The following is a 19,459-nucleotide window of genomic DNA, read 5'->3' on the forward strand; positions in this document are numbered from 1 at the left end:
TGGGGCAGCAGTCAGGGTTCCCTTGGAGGTGGGCGATCTAGGGGTCCACAGAAGAGGAATCAGTGGCCTCCATCTGCAGTTCCACTTGTAGCTTCAGGGTTTCTAAGTGGGAGAATATGAAACACACCAAAAGGTTAAACAGGCAAGGGCCGAAGATGAGTAATAAGAATAGTATACACAGAGGGCCAAGAAAAGGGGCCAACCAGCTTCTTAGAGATGGCATTATTCCCCTAATCTGCTCCCAAACCTCTGGGAGAGAGAGCGTGAGGCCCTTCCTTTTAGCCAGGCTGCTTGTTGGAGGATTCGGGCGGTTTGCTCCTCTACCTCCTTAGAGGTGTTTATATAGATGCAGCAAGAACTGTTGATCATGGCACAGACTCCTCCTTGTTCGGCTAACAGAAAATCTAGGAGTAAGGACCATATGAGCAAGGGAATCTATAGACTTTTGAATGTCCCTAAAGTTTGGTCAGAGTCCTCAGAGACGTGAAAGACAGCTCTGGTCAGGTTGGTGGTAGAGAAAGTTTTATAGGTGACTCCTACAGTAAACCCTGCAATAGCCATAACAAGGCGATAAGAGGAATCGGCTCCCGATGGTATCAAGTGAGGGCCTTTGGGCTGTGGGGAGAGAAATTCACTGAAAGCTTTCCACCCCAGTCCTCTGCTGTGGAGGGGCTAAAGAAAAGGGCTCCAAGCAGGAGCATTTTATGGTGTTTCTGGGTCCCAGCGAGGGAAGAAAAGGTCTCCTCCAGGTACTAGCCTAGAGTTTTGGTGATACTCATAAAAAAAGACAGAATAAGTACCATCAGGAAGATGAAAGCAATGACGATACAGAAATACCAGAGCAGGTGACTTACCTGGCACTTGCCGACTCTCCAGGATTCCTTCGAAAGAGAAGTTTCAGGTCCTCGAAAGGCTCACACGAGTAGGAGTCGGGTGAGTCAGATGGTGGCAACACAGCTTCATTCTCCTCCTGTGCTGGCACCCAGGGCTTTCGTCGAGGCAGATGGATCCAGGAGTCAACTTCACTGACCTTGGTCGCAGTGGGGGTGGATAAAATCATGGGATAGGGACCCTCCCATCGTGGCTCATGGTGGCAGAGAGGGCAGGCAGGGCCTTAATGAGCACTGGATCCCCAGATGTTAGGGATGCAACCTGGGGATCCCTGGGCCTGGCTGCAGAGAGTTGTAAAGTTTGCTGAAATTTGGCCAGCGCTGTCATATCTTGTACTAACGCCGTGGTTTCCTGGCCTACGGGGAAGTCATCGGTAAGGAAAGGACGGCCATATACAGTTCACAGGGGCTAAGTCTAAATTTCAGGGAGTATTTCTAATTCTTAGCAGAGCTACAGGCAAAACTAGTGGCCGGGAGAGGTGCGTCTCCTGGGCAAGCTTGTGAAGGTGTCTTTTTAGGCTGCCATTGCTTTTTCCACTTCCCCAGAGGATTGAGGCCTCCAGGCACACTGGGGTGGTATTTTATTCCTAGGGCCCTTGAGACCCCTGAGCGTCCTGGGCCCGGAATGAGGGGCCATTATCGCTCTGGAGAGAGTGTGGCAATCCAAAGTGGGGAATAAGTTCTGAAATTAGAGCTCTGACTATGTCTTGTGCCTTCTCAGTCTTACAGGGAAAGGCGTCCACCCAGTTAGTGAAGGTGTCTACCCACACGAGGAGGCATAGAAATCCTTTAGCGTTAGGCATGTGGGTAACGCCTACCTGCCAGTCTTCCCCTGGATACCCTCCGGTTCTTTGAAGACCGGCTAATGCTGATTCCTGGTGGCTAGGATTGTTCCTTTGGCAGACCTCACAAGATCTGACTACTTGTTGGGTGTTTTCATGAGAGCCTTTCCTGTAAATAATTGCTGGATTATTCGATAGGTCTTTTCTCCCCTAGATGAAATGCCTGGTGCAGTGCCCTAATGACCTTCCTCTGATTGGCTCCAGGAAGGAGGAGCGTATCCCCCGCTGTCCATATCCATCGGGTGGGAAGAGGAGTGTACCCTCGGGAGTCAGCCCATTCCTTCTCCTTCTGGGTGTAGTAGGGCTTACTATCCTGCAGGGAGTCTTCCCAGATGAGAGGGGCTTCCAGAGTTTTCCAGACTCTTGGGGGCGGCAGCCTTGGCTGCCACATCTGCCGGATGATTTCCCGATGTTATTTCTTCTGTTCCTTTTTTGATACCCCTTGCAATGTATGACTGCGACCTCTGCTGGCTGAAAAATGGCCGATAGGAGGGGGTTAATTCCCTTACCCATGACCAGTTCCTCCTTCCAGGTGGCTGCACGGGCATGGAGCTCTAGGAAGGCATATTTGGAATCAGTAGAGATGTTAACTCGTTTTCCCTGGCTTAACTCTAAGGCTCTGGTGAGAGCAACTAATTCTGCCCGTTGTGCCTAGTCCCTGGGGGAAGCGGCTGGCTCTCAACAGTGTCATTTAAAGAAAGGACTGCATATCCGGCTTTTCTGACTCCTTGCTCAGCATAAGAGCTGCCATCAGTGCACAGAACCAGGTCAGGATCATTTAGAGCAGCGGTTCTCAACCTGTGGGTCCCGACCCCTTTGTCGCCTAAGACCATCCTGCATATCAGATATTTACATTACCATTCATAACAGTAGCAACATTACAGTTATGAAGTAGCAACGAAAATAATTTTATGGTTGGGTCACAAGATGAGGAACTGTATTTAAAGGGCCAGAAGGTTGAGAACCACTGATTTAGAGGCTCCTCCTGCAAGTCTTCCCTGGCTGCAAAGTCTGTAAAATAATCTGTTCACAATCATGCAGAGGCCCCCACTCTCCTCAGCGAGAAGCGAGGCAGGGTTCAAGGCAGGGCAAGTCCTGGTCTGAACAGCCAGGCCCTCAAGCAGGAGGTTCCTGGTATCTTCACAGCCGGCAGTCTGAAAGCCACAGGCTTCCCCTGGTGCTCGAAAGAGGGACCACCACATGGGGAGTGTATACTGCTAAGTCCCGTCCCAAAGTCAGCTTAACTGCCTCAGGGATCAGGAGAGCGATGGCTGCCACTGCCCACAGCAGGAGGGCCCGCCCTTGGCCACAACATCAGCTTCCTTACTCGGATATCCTACTGGCTGTTGGGTCTGTCCTCTAGGTTGGGTCAGGACTCCCAAGGCTACCCCCCTTTCTGTTAGGTTGAATTCCTGGCCTGTTGGGAGACTTAAAACCAGTGCCTGTAACAGGGCCTTTTTGAGTTCTTTCAAGGCCTGCTCGGCCTCAGGCTCCCAGACTAAAATGGAGAGGCTGTCCTTCTGTGCCTCTTTAACTCGCTGGCAAAGTGGGCGTGCGATTCATAGCCTGGATCCACAGCCTGCAGGATCCAGTGATAACCAAGGAGCCTCTCAATTGCTCTGGAGTCCAGGGCCGAGGGAAGCTGAGAATAGGGCCCATCCAGTCCTCTCCTAAAGCTCGTGTTCCCTTTGCTAGATTAAGGCCTAGGTATTTAACCGAATGGGAACACAACTGGGCCTTAGCTTTGGAGACCTTATATCCTTTTTCCGCCAGGAAATTTAGTAAAACCTGAGTCCCTTCCTCGGAGATTTCCTCCGATGGGGCACATAGTAAAAGGCCATCTATGTACTGGGGGCCCTTGGTGCTGGGGAAAGTAAACTGCCCGCGGCCTTTCGGTAAGGCCTGCCCGAATGACGCAGGGCTATCCCGCAAACCCCAGGGCAGCACTGGCCAGCTAGCAGACTGCCCTGGTTATTAGGATCTTCAAAGGCACACAGAAACTGTGAAGCAGGATGCAGGGGTCTACAGAAAGGGGCATCCTTGAGGTCTAGCACAGTAAACCACTCTTCGTCCTCCAGAATCTGAGTAAGAAAAGTATAAGGGTGAGGGGCAACTGGGTGAATGGGCACCACCGCTTCATTTGCTAGTTGTAAATCCTGAACTAGCCTCCAATTCACCATTAGGTCTTCGTACTCCTAATATGGGAGTATTGCAAGGGCTGTTACATGCTTTTAACAGGCCTTGCTTCCTTAGATTGTCTATTATAACCTTGAGTCCTTCCTGAGCCTCAGGCTTGTGGGGATATTGCCTCTGATGTGGGTATGAGGCTGAGTCCTTGAGACGCACCTGAACTGGAGAGGCTATGATGGATGGACCAATCCTGCCCTGCATGGCCCAAATGTCAGGGTTAATTCCAGCCTCCACTAGGGGGAGGCATAGGACCTGCTCTGGATACATGTCGACAGTAGATCCCAGACGAGCTAGGACAAGCATGTCAAACTCAAAGGCTAATACGGGCCAAATAAACAAGGTTGAAGTTTATGTGGACCGCAAAAAAACAAAAGCTTCAATTTTCATAGAGACATGCTGATACAAAGGGCTAAAATAAATGAGTAATCGTTAACATAAAATAATAGAACATTTTAATAAAAATTAATATTTTTTCTTGAACATTAACTTACCAGACACTGAATAACTGCACAAATTAATAAGCATAATCCAAATAAACCTATTTTTCTTGTTCTCTGAAAGCGAAATATTTCCTGTTGCGCACACCAAACAAATCAGTCCAAGACTAATGACATGGCAATTGGCTGCTGCTAGTAAAATATTCACTCCTAGTATTAGTGGAGAGAAATGGTGCGCCTGCACGTAAGGGAAATGAAGGCAACACAATTATAGTAATCAGTCATTAGCAAACGTTGTAGTTCATTATTAATAATTACGTATAACAGGATATTGTAAAAATTAAGTTACAAAATTTTTATTAAAATGTTTCTTACATACTGTTATATTGGCTGGGCCGCAAAAATATTCATTGTGGGCTGCATGTGGCCCGTGGGCCGCGAGTTTGACATGCTTGGTGTACAGGATAGAGATGGCCTATGTAAACCATTGATGTCCAACAAGATACCTATGTTTCTTCCTTTTACATTAAAGGGTGTTTTGGGAACTTCACTATGGAAATCTCAGGCCCAGCAAAGGAGCAAATGCCTGGAGACTCCAGACTGGAGAAAGCCGACCACCAGGCAGGAATCTGAGCAGATGACTTGGGAAGGAGCAAATCATGTAGCGAGTGACAAGTGACAGGTGACTCAAAGTCCCCGTGAGGCAATTGGCAATGAAGGAGCACTGTCACTGCCTCCGACAACCTGGATCAGCATCGGACAGGTGAACATTTCAATGATTGCGAAATCCCCAGCCAGGCAGGGAGCAACACCTCTTTTGTTTTGAGCTGGTGATGGTGTCAGGAGAGATGACTGTGGAGAGGGGTGGGGACAGCAGGGTGGGTCTGTGGTGGGTTGGGACTCTAGGGGACAAGACAGCCCAGCCTCCCCTCAGGTTCTACGAGGCCAGAGGCCCCATCCACTGTCCTCTTTGTGTGCCACCCCGCTCATTATAAGGAGGTGTGCCTCCAGATGCAGAGAATACCTTGATGGCATCAGCTCTCATGGAAGGTGGGATGGACAGTGTGACTGTCTGACTCACTGACTAGAACTGAGGCCCAGGATTTGTGTCTGTTTCATTCACTGCGTCAGGCTAAGTGTCTCCAAAAATGCCTGCTTGTGGTCTATTGTGAAGTGAAACAACATATTTTTTCCTCTAATAATTCTACAAATATGTGAGGAGGGTCTTTCTACTGTCCCATGTAGCTGGAGGGAGGAGTGGAAGTCCGGATTCCCTTGTGCACTGCACTGTGGACACTCTAGTGGGAAAGCCCTGGGAGCCCAGACTTGAGCCTGTTCTTGGCCTCCCTGCTCATCTTGGGGCCCGGGGTGTGGAGACCGCCCTGGGCCAGCTCTCAGCTCAGACAGGCACTGGGCGGTGTTGTCGGCCTGGCGCACCTGCACCCTGACCCAGTAGGTGGTGTAGTGAGGCCCATGGGCCAGCACTTCGATGATGTCCTCGTTGGATCTCTGCAAAGACAGAGCAGGTACTGAGCCAGGAGGCGTCAGGAACCTTCTGCCCACCTATGGCTCTATGCTATGGCAAACTAGTACACAGTCAGTGAGGACACAGTGACGATGTTCCCGGCAGCCCTGCTCAATCAGCAGCAGAACTGAATCATGTCCCGGTCCAACCACAGTGAAAGGCTGAGCCACCGCGGAAAACTACCTCCTTTATGGGATATTAGGGCGGCAAATGGGGACACAGCTCCTGACCTGGTCGGCCTACAGTGGTGTGCTGGGCTCTGTGAGATGACAGGTTGCAGAGAAATGTATCCAATACTTTAATCCCTTCCCTTTTTCTTTTAAGCCACCCTATCAAGTATGATGGTGTGTAAGGCTTGGAGAGGGTCTGCAAGGAAGTAGAGCTGACTGCCACAGGATACCTGGGGCAGCTAGTGAGCCATCCAAACAAGCAAAATGCAAGGACAGCAAGAATTTTCCTCTACTATCCCCATAAGTACAAGAAGTCTGCTTTCTACCCTCCAGGAGCCTGGTCAGGAGGCTGGGAGGTATAGATTCTTTGGGGGTGGGCCTGTCAAGATATTGAGACCCCAGATTTGGCCCACCTGAGTCACCTCGGGTCATGGGTGTGGGCCAGCTCTCACCTCAGGCCAGCGCTGGATGGTTTTCCTGGCCTGGCGCACGTGTCCTTTGTACCCGTTGAGGGCATAAGTGAAGCCATCAGCCAGCTCCTCTATGGTGTCCTCGTTGGAGGTTTGCAAAGACAGAGCTGGGTACCGGGCCAGGAGGCATCAGAGCCCTGCCTGGGCAATGCCAGTGGGGGAGATGCCCACCACAAATTCTGCTCCCCAGATCAGGCAGAGAGGGGCATCTGCAAAGACCTCCAGGCAAGGAGGGAATGAGGACCTCTGATTAACAGGTGGGTAGTAGAGTCCATCCCCAGCACTCAGCTTCCCTTCCTGCCAGCCATGACCTGGGCGTTGACATGACAGACCCTCCCGGCTCTGACACCTCCCACCTGCTCCTGCCCAGGACGCTTTCCCTCACCACCCCCGACACACACAAGCCCAGGATGAGGGCTAAGAGGGTGGGGCTGCCCAGGTGGGACCCCACTGGGGCCTGGCCTGGATGGGCCTGCCCTGGGCTGCCCTCGGTTGCTGGCGGGTGCCTCCTGCCAGAGGCCGAGGGGTGTGGGGGTGGCACTTGCGCCGATCTCTGCAGCCACAGAAACAGCTCTCTCCAGGCTTCTTCTGCCCAGAGCCTCAGCCTCGGAAGCACGGGAAGCAACACAGAGCCATCCTCGTCTCCTGACCGGCCCAGCCAAGTGAGCTGGAAAGGGGTTCCTCTAGAATGTGGGTACCTGGTTCCCACAGTCTAATTTCTGTTGGGGATCTGTCACCAAGGAAGTGAGGTCACCCGTCAAGGTTGCATGACCTGGGCCCTTCTCCAATCAGTCACCCTAAGCCCCCTCCGGGCTGTTGACCGCTCACCCTCCTGGCCCCTGACCTGCACACCTGCCTGCACACCAACCGCTAACGCAGCCCTCCCCCAGCTCCCTGGGAAGGTACCAGGCCAGGCTTGGAGGAGAAAGCTGCGTTCACACCTCCTTTTCCTTACCAGTCCCGGGCCCTGGGGCAGTCTCCGTGCCTCTCAGGGCCTCCCCCGTCTCCCAACCTGCCCCATGATGATGCTGGACACATTTCCTAAGGAGTGATCAGTGCGGATGAGATAACGCCCCTAACACCTGGGCTGGCCTCCCCGTGTCTGATGCACAGACACAGAGGTGGAAGAGTGACAAGACTGAGTGGGACATAGCATGGAACACCACTCACACAGGCCTGGGTGCAGCTGTGATCTTGGGGAAACCGCTGCTCATCTCGGCCCATTTTCAAGTCTGCTCCTTTAAGAGGTTGAAATTTTAAGAAATTCACGCCCTAACCGGTTTGGCTCAGTGGATAGAGCATCAGCCTGTGGACTGAAGGGTCCCAGGTTCGATTCTGGTCAAGGGCATGTACCTTGGTTGTGGGCACATCCCCAGTAGGAGGTGTGCAGGAGGCAGCTGATGGATGTATCTTTCTCATCGATGTTTCTAACTCTCTATCCCTCTCCCTTCCTCTGTAAAAAATCAATAAAATATATTAAAAAAAAAGAAATTCACATACTGGCATTCACTGGCCTAAAATCTTGCAGTGGTCTCTCTCTCTCTCTCTCTCTCTCTCTCTCTCTCTCTCTCTCCTCACCTGAGGATATTTTCCCATTAATTTTTAGAGTGAAAAGGGGAGGGGCGGGGGAGAGAGAGGTGAGACACATTGATCAGTTGCCTCCTGCAAGGGCCCTGACCAGGGCCTCAAGGCACCGGGGACAAATCTTCAATCCAGGTAGGTGCCCTTGACTGGGAATCAAACCTGCAACCCTTTGGTGCACGGGCCAACACTCTAACCCGGAGAAACACCAGCCAGGGCTATATCTTTATATTTTTAGTTCATTTAATTTAAAAAATATATGCAGAGAGAAATTAAAATAGAGTCACTCCAAGAGAGGAATATTTAACTAAGTATTTTGTACAAGAGACCTCTAATCGTGGTCCCCTTCCCATAAGTGAATTTCTATTGCAATTAAAATAAAATAATGGTAAAGCATCCATTCTCACAGACTTCAGTGTACCGGTAGACAGTGCAGGACACAAGCACCTAAACACCACAAGCAGGAAATACAAAGCAAATTAGACCGGGGTGGGTGGACCTCAGCCCGAGGGCCCATACGGCCCTGCCTGGTGCTGATGGCCTGTGGGTGGAGCACGGCTTTTACAATATTTTTAAATGGTTAAACAAAGTCTACAAAGATAATATGTTGTGACACATAAAGTTGTATTCTAGTTCCAGCCCACAAATAGCGTTTCACAGAGCACAGCCAGGCCCACGCACCGAGGTGCTGCCTCTGCCTTTGTCAGCGGCAGAGCAGAGCATGGCTGAAGCGGAGCAGGTGACTAGCGGTGCCTTCTTGGAGAAAAGGGGATGACCCCCGACCAAACCATAGACCGTGCCTGCGGTAGCTCATAGGCAGCCTTCAGATAAAAACTTTAGTTGATTTCCCCCCATAACTGGTATATTTCCTGGTAATATTAGCTGGGATAGTGGCCCAGGGAAAGCAAATTCTGTGTATTCCAGTCCATATCCTTCTCAGGAAATACCTGGTGGGGAGGGGATGGCCAGAAATGCATACCCATTTGTAAACGTTGGTTTATTTGTTTTATTCTGTGAATAATTATGTTTAAGAAGCCTTTGGGGCTTTGTTTTGAATAATTATCTTGCTGAAAAGTGTGATGCTCGTCATTCATAAAAGTGTAGACATCCATGCACAAAACCGTCTGTGCCGCAGAGCGTGTGTCATAGAATTCAGTGTCTGCTGTGTCCCCCAAAGCGCGAGCTGAGATCTGTGACGGCTTCTCTCAACCCCTCCTTGCCTGTGGGGCACCTGGGCAGCTTCAAACTGCTGCCCAAGTTCAAGCCAGGGTCACTCGGACCAACGTGGACGGCTAAGCCTTCCTAAGGAAGGAGAGCAGCACTTTAAAAACATAAATGCACGATTTTTTTTTTTCGCTAAAAGTATTACAAAGGGTATTACATAAGTGTCCTTTTTTCCCCCCCACCCTTGACAAGCCCCTGCCCTCCCTTACCCCCCAGTGTCTTATGTCCATTAGTTATGGTTATATGGATGCATACAAGTCCTTCGGTTGATCTCTTATTCCCCTCCCTCCTGTCCCCCAACCCTCCCTGGCCTTCCCACTGCAGTCCGACAATCGGTTTGAGGCAGCTCTGCCACTGTATTTATTATTGTTCAAAAGTTTGTAATGGTCTTAATTATCCATGAAAGAGTGAGATCATGTGGTATTTTTCCTTCATTGACTGGCTTGTTTCACTTAGCATAATGCTCTCCAGTTCCATCCATGCTGTAAATGCACGATTTTTTAAGTAAATGTTTTGTCCTGCTCCTTGCTGTTACCTGATCTGCTGCCTCACTTCCCCGCGCCTCGCTCCAGCCCTTCCTCTTGGTCTCCACTGTGTTTATGCTGCTGCGGCCCGCCCTCCCGCTGCGGCCCGCCTCTCTCGCACTGGCCCGCCTCTCCCGCTGAGGCCCGCCCCTCCCTGCTGCGGCCCCGCCCCTCCTTGCCGCTGGCCCGCCCCTCCGCGTGCGCGCCGGCCCCGCCTCCTCCTGGTGCACCTGCAGCTGGGTCCTCGCCAGGATCAGCGACGCACCTGAGCGTGGCAGGTGTTGGCCTGTGTGGGGCAACAGCGCAGCCTCTGCTCCTTCCTTCTCTCCCCTGGGTTCCCACCTCCGTCCTGGGAACCAGGTCTCCTTCCCACCCAGGGATAGACGCACCCGACACGGAGCACGGGGTCCTGAGGCTGGGTGGCAGGGAAAGGAAAAGAAGGCAAGAGGGAAGTAGGACCTACCTTGGCCGTGGCTGCCGGAGAGCAGGGGTATAAATAGCACCTCCCTGAGCCGCTCTCAGGAAGCAGGTGGCTCGTTGATGCTGATGAAACCCGAGGTGCGCAGAGGCCTCGGTTGCAAGTAGGAAGCAGCTGCTGCGTGGAGTGATGACGCCGGCAAGATGTTTAAGTCCTCGGCGAGTGAGCTGCTGTTTCCTCTCTTGCCCGGGCCTCCTGGCTGCTAGGCCACATGCCCTGGTGTCACACCAGCACCGGGAGGAGGGAAGCCCTGCCGGCTAAGTCATGAGCCTCTGCTGTTGTCTCAGGCCAGCAGGCGTGTATCGTCGTCTACTGGGCACATGGAAGTAAATCATGATGAGGCGTGACCCTCGCCTACAGGGTGTATGACCCAGTAGAAAAGAGGAAGACATTACCCCAAACCCGCAACGCGTAGCTCTAAGGGCCGTCGGTGGGAGGAGGCGGCGGGATGGGTTTTCACTAGGACACACTCTGGTCGGCTCCCCCGTGGGTGACCTGGAAAGACTCGCCCGGCAGGCCCGGCGCCCTGGGCTCTGGGGTCGCCTCTGGCATTTTGTGTGATTGTGGGTGAATTAGAGTTTCTCAACCCAAGTGAGAGCTGGCATGGCCTGTCCTCGAACAGGCCTGTGTGCCCACAGATCCCGTCAGCCGGCTTTCCTGGGGTTCTGCCTGTCAATCTCAGTCAGGGGAGCAGGGCACCCGCTTCCCTTGCGTTTCCGTGGCTGGTTCTGGGGGGAAGTGGTGGGTCAGCCGTCCCTTCTCCCTTCAGCGGCTCGGAGGCCTTCGGCCATGTGTTGAAGGCATGTTGCCAGCGGACAGGAAGTGCCTGGCATTGTTGAAGCGTATTAAACTAACACTATGTAAAGACCCTAGATTTCTCAGAAACCAAGCAACAGTGTTCTCTTGTCACTTTAGAGGCACAAAATATGTGTGAAGTTGGAGCACACAGTCACATGTATGCACCCACACATACACACACATGCAAACTGACACATATGCACCCACGTATACACACTCCCACAACACAGGTTGCTGACTCTTGAGAAGACTCCTTTGGGTCCCATGTTACACCACGCATGTGCATGTGTGGGCAGGAGGGGAGGGGGCTAGGTGTGAGGACCTCAGTGGTTTTGGTTAAAGCTATTGAATATGATTTAAATAAGCAAATGAGTAGGAAGTGCCACGGCCACGGCCACCGCTTGCCCAGGAGGCACGTCCTCTGAGAGGCCGGTGCGTGTGGTGGTGGCGGCGGGTGGGGGCGGGGGGTAAAGGGGAGGTAAGGGGGAGTGTGGCTGGAAGAGCTGACCATGACCATGCGCTCCCTCCCCACAGGTCCTGTACAACCTGTTCAAGTCCTTCTGCCAGATGAAGACCATTGAGACTGTTGACGTGTTTGCCGGGATTGCCAACTTCTTTGTTGTGGGCATCAGCGGCATGTTGATCGGCATCTTCCTGGGATTTATAGCGGCATTCACCACGCGGTTCACACATAACATACGGGTGATCGAGCCACTCTTTGTCTTCCTGTACAGTTATTTGTCCTATATCACAGCCGAAATGTTTCACCTCTCAGGTATCATGGCGTAAGTATTTAATTCTTTGTTAAAAGCACTTAACGATGGCATTTCATCAGATTCATGTATTCTCAGCTAAACATGTTAAAGTTAAGTTATATGAAAAGTAGGCATTCTTCTAAGAACAATTAAAATAGTTTCCTTACTCTTTGTTTCAAAGAAATGAAAATATGCAGCGGCCAGATTCATACAGAAATGATCTGGTGCCAAATGGAGAACCACTTAAAGGCGCCTGTGGGGTCTCATGTGAAACATGGTCATCAGCTGTGGGGGTGACTGCCAGGGGCCACGAATTTCCGAGTGCGGTGCCCATTCCGGGGTGTCCGTGCGGGCTGTGCACTACCCCAAGGTGCCATCACCCCAACACGCTTGTTCTGGGATGGCTCATGTGAACACGGATTACTCTCTTAGTAGCAGAAAACCTTCCTTCTGGTGGGAGATTTTACTTTAACCGATAGCTTAATGTCATTCACAGCAAGGCAGTGGATAATCATGTACTTTTAGTTTATATTTTAAATAAAGAAACTTGGTCATGAAGCAGGAAATGTATAAAGCAGGGATTGTTCTCACACGTGGGCTGAAGGATGGCAGGGCTCGGACCCGGAGCCTCTGGAGGGAGACTCCTCACGGGGCGGGATGAGCCTCGTGGAGCGGTCACACCCACACGCGGTCGGGGAGCGCTGGCAGCGGTGGGCGCCTGCGTGTTTACTGGGCAGATGCTTACCACAGGTTGCTGTGTGCTGGTCCCCAGGCCGGGCCTGCTGTGCAGATTTCGAGTTCTGCTGCCGTCACGTAGGTTACTTCTCCTGCACGTGTTCTCTCGCCATCTGACTTAGTGCTGCTTCGATGAAGGACTGTTTGTTCGCCTCCTCTCACACCTTTTGGTCAGAAGCAGGTGCAGTTTGTGGTGCAGGGAGTCGGTGCCTCTGCACAAGGCGATGGGCCCACTGTGATGAGAGCCACGAGGTAAAAGGCTGGGCGGTTGTCTGCTTCACAGAGAACCTAAGTGAAGCAACGTAATCCAGTTGGACCCAGCAGTGGAGTGTTCTGACCCTCCTGGTTGCCGTTCATGCCATCTGCGTGCCTCCCGGCTGCTCAGTGTTCGCTGACAGTGTCCTGGGCCGTGCATGGCAGCTGGTTCCCAGGCCCCTGGCGGAGTCACGGGTGGGCTCTGTGTCTAGTCTCCAGAGCAACCTGGGGCACGTGGGGTAAGAGCCTTGACTGTATGCTCCCGTGGGCACACGTAAGTGTTCTGGAACCCCACACAGTCATCGGGGTGTGTCCATCTGCCCGGGGATCCAGGGAGATTTTGGGGTGGGAAGGCCAGCATGTGGGGCAGGGCGTGCTGGTGGGGCTGGGGTCCTGGTGCGTCCCTGCTGACAGTGCCCTTAGGACAGGTCCACAGAGCAGAGACGAGCTGCAAGCCCTGACCTGCTGTGGAGATGGGCTCAGGGGCTCCGTGGCTCTGGGGGCCGGGACCAGGGACCAGTAGGGCCACACTGGTGGGCGGGTGGAAAGCATCACTTCTGTTTTTCAGACTAAATGTTTGAAAGTAAACATTTAGTTCACAGCCTAGTGTGCAGAAAAGGCCTTTGCTACATGCAAGCGACTACGGCCCTTGCACACAGTGCACTAAGCGATAAGCTAACCCACAGTGTGCCGTCACAGGGGTCTGGGCCTCTTTGGGTCTGGAATTCCGTGCACACCCAGTCGCAGTTTGCTCCGAGAAGCCACACCTGTTTTCTGATGTGGGGCAATCAGCAACCTGTTCCCAACTCGGCCGCGTGTGATGCTTCTGTATGGTCCACGGCACAGACGCGCCTGGCCCCCTCGGAAAGTGCATGGTGTGTACGTCCTCCTGCGATTACCTTGGGGCGTTGGGCAGGGAACCCAGTGCAGTGATGCGGATAAAACTGCCTGGCCGCGTGCACCTCTTCCATAGAACTAGTCATTTTTTCCGCATTTGGATTGCGCTGGGTTTAGAAAGTCCTGTCATACTTCATGCTGGTTGCACGTTCTTTTGCAACTTGCAAGCACATGTGAAGGTACGGGGTGAAGGCATGTGGCGAGCTGTGCTAGCAGCTCAGCAATCCCCCTTTTATCCTGAAGAGAAACGGGCAGCCTTGTGGAAGCCAAGTGGCCCAGGTGAGCAGTTCGCGCGCTGAGAGGAAGGTCAGCAGCCTCTCCGAACCTGAACCTGTAGCTCGCGGACGGAGAACGTGTTCTCCCGGGTTCTGCCTGCCCTCCTCCCTCGCTCCTTCCCACCCAGCCCTCTCCCCTCCCTCCTCTTCCCATTGCCTTTCAGTCCGGGCCCGGTGGACAGGGGCAGCCTGTGCTGGAATGAGGTCATTTACCCCGTGGGTAGTGAGGACGGAGTCTGATGAGAAGGAACAGCCTTCTGGGTACCAGGAGGCGTGGGTCTGGTGCAAAAGGCAACCAGTCTCTTTGGTAAGAGCACTGGACGGGGCTCGGCACAGTTTCTCTAGGCCAGTGGTCGGCAAACTCATTAGTCAACGGAGCCAAATATCAACAGTACAATGATTGAAATTTCTTTTGAGCCAAAATGTTTAAACTTAAACTATATAGGTAGGTACATTGTTATTAACTTAATTAGGGTACTCCTAAGCTGGCCTTTGCTAAAATCGTCCTCAATCTGATTGAGTTACGTTCGCTGAGGTCGACCCCTTCCAACTCTCCCATCCACACTCGTCTTGTACACTTGTTTCGTCTGTCTCCTTTCGTTCATCCTCTCTATATGTCCAAACCATCTCAACATACCTTTCTCAATCCTCGACACTACATCTTCTTTCACTCCACAACGTTCCCTAAAATTAACTTAATAAACTTTACTTAAAGTTTTAAGTCTTAGTTAAACTATAGGTACGTTGAATAAAACTTGATATCACACTTAATAATGATATTATTTATTGATAAAATTAAATTCCTTATAATTTACCTTACAATGTCCATAAAATTAAATCATGACAATCAATGACTGACAAACACTAATGTGAACAATGGCTTTGCATCTCCTTGGAAATTTTTGGGTAAGTCAGGTTTGTATGTTGTTGTTTTTAATTTTAGGCACGATTCCAGGTTCTCATCAATAAGACGACTTCTCAATTTACTCTTGTTAAGGTTCATGCTTGAAAATGATTGTTCGCATAAATATGTAGACCCGAATAAGGAAAGAACAGAAAACGCTAGTTTTTTCAGTTGATTATATGAGTCAGGAATACTATTCCAGGTGTTAAAAATCAACATATCTTCCTTCTCCAGGTCTTTCAAAGCAGACCACTTGTGCTGTGAACTAAGTTCACATTTGTTTTTCTCCAATATTTCTATATCAGCACAAAGACGTTCAAATTTCGAGCTCCACAATTCTTTGTTTTTTAAATCCAGCAATTGCATTTCAAAGTTGCCAATGTCAATATTAAAGGGAGAAAAACTTAATTATGTTACAGTAGCATTGAGAGGTTTTTAAACAAAGGCTAACGTCGCTTTGCTGTTTCTGAATTCCTGAAACCTGTTGAGAAAAGCTTCCCTCATATTTAAAAGTGTTGTTTTGAAATAGCAAATGTCAATATCAGAATTATTTTCTTGGCAATGTTTCAACAGGCTTGGAAAGTGAATCAAAGTTTCTCTTTCAAAATCTTGAGCAAAAAGAGATAATTTGTTTTCAAATGAAATAACTTCTTCTAACATCGAAAAAACTGTTTCCTTTCCCCTGTAGTTTACGATTAAGCTGATTTAGATGAGACGTTACGTCTACCATGAAATAAAATTTTTGGATCCACTGATCGTTCGTTAGTTCTGGATAGTGAACACCCTTCTCAAGGAGAAATGCTTTAATTTCTGTTAATAAGGAAGCGAAACATTTCAAAACGTTTCCTCTTGATAACCAACGTACCTTGTTATGCAGCAGAAGATCTGCGTACTCACTCTCCATTTCAAGTAAAAATTCTTTAAATTGGCGATGATTAAGAGCTTTAGCTATAATGGAGTTGATAATCTTAATCACCAATTCCATAACTTTGCAAATTTCTTCTGGAAATGTCTGTGCACAAAGCGCTTCTTGATGAATGATGCAATGGTAAGTACGTATCTCGTGATTAATTTTTTCTTTCAAAATAGCAACAAACCCGTTCCTTACGCCGGTCATACTTTTCAACCCGTCTGTTGAAATTGAGACAATTTCATCGAGTGGAATATGATGTTTTTCAATGCACTCAATTACAGCATTTGCTATATCCTCTCCGCGTGTTTGACCTTTGAGTGGCAATAATCCTAAAAGTTCTTCTTTAGGACCTGTAGATAAAATAAATCATACAAAAAGTGAAACTTGCGCTGTATCATTTATGTCACAAGACTCGTCAACTGCTATTGATAAAGCTGAAACCAATTTAAGATCTTTGACTTGCTGGTTGGTTATATTCGAAGACATTTTGACTGTTCTGTCTTTCACTGTTTTAGCAGACAATGGTAACTCTAATTTTTTTTTTAGAATATCTGCTTTGTTCTTAAAATCCCGAAATAGCTCTTCGGATGCATTTATAAAACAACTTTTTATGTATTCACCATCTGTATATGGTTTTCCTCTTAGCAATCTCTTGACTAACCACAAAACTTGCAATATTAACATTGTTGGAAGATTGCATCCAGTAATTAAATACAGAACTTGATTTTTCTTGACTCTTCTGAAGTTCCTCAACTGCTTTCTTCCTTGCATCACCGACAGGATATTTAGTACTAAATGACACGTGTTTAGTTGTAAAGTGTCTCTCCAAATTTGATTTCTTGTTATGCGCCAATTTTTCCTGACAAATAAGACAGGTCAGAAGGCCATTTAAGTTTTGAATAAATGCGAAAGTCTCGGTCCATTCAACTTTAAATTCACGGTTTTCGTCTTCCGTTTTCCTTTGCTTCTTCTTTGTAGCCATGTCAAACAGGGCACCTAAAAAAATGTTTCATTTTATAATAATAAAGCCACCAATACAAAATAATTATAATTCTTAAATTGACGACAAAAATACCTGTAGGATTTGCAGCTGGTTGGAAAAATACAGGTAACTTTATGCTTCAAGTAGGTACTTTTGTCACCCGCGCACGATTTGCGGACATGACTAGCACTAACCACTGCACATGAGACTGCTGACTGACTGGCTCACTCAACTCGTGCATGAATCGCGAGCGCCTCCCCCACGCTGCGTATCCCACGGCCCCGCCTGCGCCGCGTCTCCTGTCGCCCAAACGACTGACACCCCCCACTTCCGAACCACTTCTTCAAAATAGACTTGCCCAGGCCGAAAACCGACTTCTGTGCATGGGCCAAGAAGTTTCAATCGCACTGTACGTGCGCGCCCCAAGTGGTATTTTGTGGAAGAGCCACACTCAAGAGGACAAAGAGTCGCATGTGGCTCGAGAGCTGTGGTTTGCCGACCACTGCTCTAGGCCAAGCATGTCAAACTCGCGGCCAGCGGGCTGCATATGGCCCACAATGAATATTTTTGTGGCCCAGCTAATATAACAGTATGTAAGTAATGTTTTAACAAAAACTTTATAACTTAATGTTTACAATATCCTGTTACACATAATTATTAATAGCGAATTACAATGTTCGCTAATGACTGATTAGTATAATCATGTTGCGTTCATTTCCCTCACAGGTGCACCATTTCTCTCCATTTATACCAGCAGCAAATATTTCAGTAGTGATGGCCATATCATTAGTCTTGTACTGACTTGTTTGATGTGCGCAACAGGAAATATTTCAGAGAACAAGAAAAATAGGTTTATTTGCATTATGCTTATTAATTTGTGCAGATATTCAGTGTCTGGTAAGTTAATGTTCAAGAAAAAATATTTTTATTAAAAGGTTCTATTATTTTATGTTAATGATGACTCATTTATTTCAGCCCTTTGTATTCAGCATGTCTTTATGAAATGTATTCAGCAACGTTTCTATAAAAATTGAAGCTTTTGTTTTTTTGCAGCCCACATAAACTTCAACCTTGTTTATTTGGCCTGTGTTAGCCTTTGAGTTTGACATGCTTCCACTTCAGCCTTCTAATACCTGTCCTTACCCAAAAATACAAAGGTTCCAGAAAAGCTAGAAAAGAAAAAGAATATTTCTAATGCATGTACTTAGTTACTAATGTATATAGCATATGAAGATGTTTCTATTCTGCTTTGTTATGCACAATGAGTTCAATAGTTTGCAAATCTAAAGTAACAATACGGTGCCCTTTATTAGCATTGCAACTTTTTTGAATGGAGTTCTGTGCACATTCCAGAATTCAATCAGTTATTTTTCATAATGATTCTATTAAATATAACAAAAGCAAATATTATTAGCATGTGGTTAGTGAACAGGTAAACAGGAAAGCTGTAAATATGCAAAGGTGTGTTTAATTTTTATAGTAATTGTAATATATTTTTATAAAGCAACCATATATTTTACTTCTGTAATTACTTAAACTTTGACATAAAGTCTGATATGTCTTTATTTTATGACTAGAGGCCTGGTGCACAGAATTCGTGCACTGGAGGGGGGGCATCCCTCAGCCCGGCCTGTGCCCTCTTGCAGTCCAGGAGCCCTTGGGGGGTGTCTGACTGACAGCTTAGCACAGCCTTGGAGGCGGGAAAGGTTCCTGCCACCACCACTGTGCTCGCCAGCCTTGAGCCCGGCTTCTGGTTGAGTGGTGCTCCCCCTGTGGGAGTGCACTGACCACCAGGGGGCAGCTCCTGCATTGAGCGTCTGCCCCCCTGGTAGTCAGTGTGCGTCATAGCGACCAGTCGTTCTGCTGTTGGGTTGATTTGCATATTAGCCTTTTATTATATAGGATAGGGGTCCGGTGCACGAAATTCTTGCACTGGGGGGGGGTGTCCCTCAGCCCAGCCTGCCCCCTCTCACATACTGGGAGCCCTCAGGGGATGTCCTAGTGACGGCTTAGGCCCGCTCCCTGCTCCCCTTGGGGAGCAGGCCTAAGCCGCAGTCTGGCCTCCCTTTGTGGGAGGTGACCGGGCTGATCAGGGGAAGGCACCAGCCCCATCACCCTGCTGCTGCTGCCACTGCCAATCACCACAGCCAGCAAGGTTTTTTCATCAACACGGACTCCAGTCCCTTCACCATGAAAAAATGACAACTTTCTTTAGGCATTTTCAAGATGTGTCTTTCATAGGATATGACATTTCTTTATTATTTTTTTTATCCTCACCTGAGGATATGTTTCCATTGATTTTTAGAGAATGTGGAAGAGAAAGGGAAAGACAGAGAGAAACATCAAAGTGAGAGGAACACTTTGATTGGTTGCCTCCTGCATGAGCTCTGACCTGGTCCCCAGCCAGGGAGGAGCCTGCAACCTAGGTACATGCCTTGGTCAGACATTGAACCCAGACCCTGTGGTAGGCAGGCCGAGGCATTATCCACTGAGCCAGACCGCCTATGGTTATAAATGACAGTTCCTAGCCCTCCAGCAGCGTAACTTCGTATTTTTTCGTTCGGAGAGTGGGGACATTTATAATGATGTCTTTTGGAGATCCTATTACCCTAGT

This window comes from Myotis lucifugus, unplaced genomic scaffold (genome assembly GCF_000147115.1).
Source record: "Myotis lucifugus unplaced genomic scaffold, Myoluc2.0 scaffold_325, whole genome shotgun sequence".
Classification (NCBI taxonomy): domain Eukaryota; kingdom Metazoa; phylum Chordata; class Mammalia; order Chiroptera; family Vespertilionidae; genus Myotis; species Myotis lucifugus.